This window comes from Anguilla rostrata, chromosome 14 (assembly GCF_018555375.3).
Source record: "Anguilla rostrata isolate EN2019 chromosome 14, ASM1855537v3, whole genome shotgun sequence".
Classification (NCBI taxonomy): domain Eukaryota; kingdom Metazoa; phylum Chordata; class Actinopteri; order Anguilliformes; family Anguillidae; genus Anguilla; species Anguilla rostrata.
This window is the reverse complement of record NC_057946.1, coordinates 38158640-38162984: the sequence shown is the minus strand read 5'-3', so window position 1 is coordinate 38162984 and position 4345 is coordinate 38158640. Positions and strand designations below refer to the sequence as shown.

General features: G+C 37.7%; 1 long non-coding RNA gene across 1 annotated transcript in view; it reads left to right on the top strand.

Annotated features, from left to right (window-relative positions):
* The first annotated feature begins 863 nt into the window (after positions 1-863).
* Positions 864-4345, top strand: part of LOC135239703 (uncharacterized) — a 7016-nt gene continuing 3534 nt past the window's right edge. Inside the window, exon 1 of the long non-coding RNA XR_010325463.1 lies at positions 864-1140. This is a non-coding gene — a long non-coding RNA (uncharacterized LOC135239703). The remainder of the gene's footprint in view (positions 1141-4345) is intronic.

Sequence of the window (4345 nt, the reverse complement as noted above, 5' to 3'; positions counted from 1 at the left end):
TCAATGTATTTATGAGGACACACAACAACATCTACATGGCAATTAAGTGGGGACTTCCTGCCCAGTAATCCACAGTTTCCCACCGTATAGCCGTTCACACTGAAACGCAGTTGAGCGTCCCAAAATTGCATTTTTTTTTTTTTAACTTAAATGAGTGAACAACCACCATTGCGTCATATTTCTCGGTGTCCATACTAAAACTGTGATATTAAGCACTAATCTTTCAAAGTCTGAATCATGGCACATTCTTATATCTAAAAGCTCCCACACTGTACCATAGCTATAACAAGGTGTAAACCTTAAACCTGCAGATGATACCTATTCAACTGATTCTATTTGTGTGCTGTGATTATAAAATGAATATAGGCAAGTTTATTGCACATATAGTAGTTGTTGAAGTTTTCGATTTTTTACGATTAGTTGAATCTAAACATGGCTGTTCCATTTTAAAAGGCAGGGTAATGATATGTCACACGCCAGTGTGGCACCCTGACAGTAAACTAACACAACAAGCTAAAATAACAAAGATAAAATAAAGTAAAATGTGTGACCACTTTCCCGTGCGCTGCCCGTAGCTGGCCCGCCTTCCCTGCCGGGTCCAGCTCCTCCAGCATGCCAGCTGAGGATTCACTATTCTTAACTTTTGTGCTCAAACAAAAACGAAACAAAAATCATAAAAACGCTCTCGGTGTGAGCTCCTTGTCTCGGCCCCGATCTGTGGAGAGCAGCACACCTTTAAGCACCTGGGCTGATTAGCTAACGCAGCCCAGGTGCGTGTGCTCTCTCCACCAGCCGGTTCGCAGCCGAGGCCAATCCGCCTCTCCGGCAGACCAAATGCCACACTGATGAATGACGTTGCAGTATGTTAAAATACACTTAAATAATTACAAGCATGACTGCAATTGCATGCAATCAAACGTTGGTTACGCTTCACAAAAATAAGTATTCTATAAGGTCTTCATGAAGAACAGAATGTTTTTATCAGTGTTCTTATGAATCATTCATGAGTAAGGCTTTATGAATGAACAGGATCTAAAAGATGTGCGGTGTAAAATTTCTCCCGATCCTGGAGAGTCACAGGGTCTGCTAGTTTTTGTTTTCACTATAAAATCAGCAACTGGGCCAGAGCCAATAAACAAGGTGAGTTAACTGCGTAATAAACTGCTTTAACTGTAAAATTTAGTGCTTGAATAACAAAAATAAAAAACAGCAGACCCACTGGCTTTCCGGGGCCGAGGTTGAGGACCCCAGATGTAGAGGTTTTCATACGTTTCCATAATGTTTTAAAAAAGATTAATTCCTTTATTCACAGAAGTGGACTGTAGTATTCTGTAAAAAGAAAATGTATCTTTTATTTTTTACAAGCATGTTCTCGATGTACGATTTAATCGTCTTATGAATTCTTCATGGGAATGCAGCAGGGGCGTAAAAAAAAAATGGAAATCCCAGCTTTGCTGAACTGATAGGAATTGTAATCAGGCTTTGGAGAGCACGTGTACGTACAAAGGGGAGTCTTTATGATTAAGTCAAACCTCTTTTACTGGAAAATAGGGATTAATAGCGAAATATTCACTCCCTGTTTGTACAAATAACTCAGTTTCGTTAATGCCAGTTTCGGCAGGCTTAGTGTTGTAAGCTGGTGCATCGAGCTCTTTCGAGACAGTGGTTCAGATTATAAAGTAGTCATTAAAATGCAATCCCAACCCCATAAGCAAGAAAATAGCTTAGAAGACACAGGGTTACAAGTTCCATTGATCTGCAACTTTGCAGTCTGCTGAGTCATCAAGTTAGTAAGAAAGGAGAACTGCCTTGTCACTTGTTAAATCGCTCTTTCAAGTGAATTCATGTTGATAGATGGCAAATTTGCTTATTTATTTTATATTTTGCTGAAAATACGACCTTATAAAGGGTTACATACGGCAATTGGCTTTGACTCATCAGTTTAAAAAAGTTATGAAACATTTTCTGGAGGAAATCAAGGATTTCACTTGAATAGTACAAAAGATATTGCATCAGCAGTGACTGAGTACAGACGTGCTAGTGCTCATTCAGTTCCATAACAGAGTGTACTTTGTATTTCACATCAGTGAAACTGGGTCTGGGTTCAGTTCACATTTGTTTATAAATCTGACTAGGGAAACGGGTTCTGTAGCGTCAGGGGACATTTTTGATGAACTCTGTATTCAGATCAAGTGTCTGTCTGAAACATACATTTCTTGGCTATAGGTTTATGACAAAAAAAAAAAAACTATCAGAGTTACACAAGTAATTGTGTTTGGTGTAAAAAACAAGGAAATCTGACTTCCCCCCCCTTATTGGTAGGGCAGTATGAACATTGTATGTCAATGGGACATGATTATTGACCTGATTTGGAAGAGGGGATAATAATTTGAATCTGTGACATAAATGGACAGATCTGGTCTGTTCCCCTCTCATTGTGAGCAAGTACCTTCCTCAAGAGCAAGTACTTTCCTCATTACCAAGTGAGCCCATTAATTTAAACAAACTTCTCAACTCTAACTACTTACCTCTATTTTGTGGGACATTGTTTTTTTTTTTTTTTTTACCTTGTAAACATAGGTTCACCAGCTCTCATACCCTTGGGTTGATACATGCACTGGATCTATGGCATGCAGTAAAGTTAAAAAAATTCCAAACTGAAATGATACTGAGCAATGTTTTGGGACATCGTATTTTATTTGACTTATCCAACAGTAGTGACTAATTCATTGATAATAATTAATGTTTCCTAATATTTTTTTATATAAAAGCAGAAAAAAAATATGCTTACATTTTTTTGGCCATATAAACTTGCCATTTTAGTGGTCTCCAGTTGAATAAACAGAAATCCTACGTTTATGATGGACATGTTCAGTTGTGTGTGTAGGGTATCGTAAGTGTATTCTTCTAGAGAGCTTGATCCGAAACCGACACTGAAGTTTGTTTTTGGTTTCGGGAATTGCACTAAAAATAAACCATTTCCCCAAAACACTATTACAAGTGTCCCAAATACACTGTTACCATCATTTTCCAACAAAAAGGGTCATTTCTGTTAACTGAGTGGCAGCTTGAATCAGTGGCTCCCAAAGCTGACTCCACCTCCATAATCAAGAAGCTTGCCTGTGGTTGGTCAGTTAGTTACAGTCACTGTGATTACTGAAACGTTGTCAATTACAATGGATAATTGGATATTCCATGTGAATTATGCAAATGCTTTATATATTTATTTTATATTTATAATCTAATTATTTATTTTTTTCATAGAGCCCAGCACGATAATGCTATGTTTACACTTTACACTAATGTTTTATCTAGAAAGATGGGAACAGAAAGAAGATGATTAGAAACTTTCACAGGCAACCTAAATCAGATACATGCACAAACAGCAAGAACGGTCAACTGGCCAGCTCAGTTTAATCTGTTTATTGATAACCAATAGATATGAACATCTTAACCAGCTATTGCAGTTCTATATGCTTGCCTCCTGCAGTACTTTTCAGTACAATACATCTTGTGTATGTTGAAGTTAGTCAGTTCCATAATACTTTAATATATCACATTAAACATAATTATTTCCGATACATTTTCCTTTACATCTAAAGTAGTATTGATTTGATGGCAGGCACGCACACACTTTTTAGAATATGTTATTTTTTAAACTGCATTAAAGCTTCTTCAGACCTCTTCAATCTTACCGTAATACCCGTCTTTCAATAACTTTTACTGCTTCAAGCTATGTTGCTTTGTGGAAAGTGTCCACAGAGTATAAATTAAAACAAACTTCCTAGGACCGCAAACCAGATCCACTGTGTGAATCTATCTGTTTTCCTTCTGCAGCTAACAGCAGATAAATTAATATTTATCAAGTATTGATCAGAATGAGAAGGAAACTTGTTTTCATTTTGACTTTCGTTGGCCAATTTTTTGCATGCATCGATGCATGAAAAAATCGCATTCACAGTGTTTGTGTGGGTGTGTCTATATAGCCGCGTTTCCACCAAAAGTACCCGGAACTACTTTGCCAGGAACTAAAAGGTTCCTTCAGCCCATGGTTGTCTGCGTTTCCACCGCGGTCTAAAGTCCCGCGAAGATTAGGCAAGTTAGTCCACTGACGTATGAAAAAGCGACGTTGTCGTCGGTCCATCTGTCATATGATTTCTTCTGTAACCCCATACTACCACCAAAGTAGCCTACATTATTTTCTAATAACCGGGACAGCCCGGAGGGGTTCATTCCACTTATATACAACGGGTTACCAACAATGACTATATATTACTTTTGTATTTATTGATTTTTATCGATTTAATCACCTGGAATTGAAATATTCTTCTGCAGCCGTTTGGGC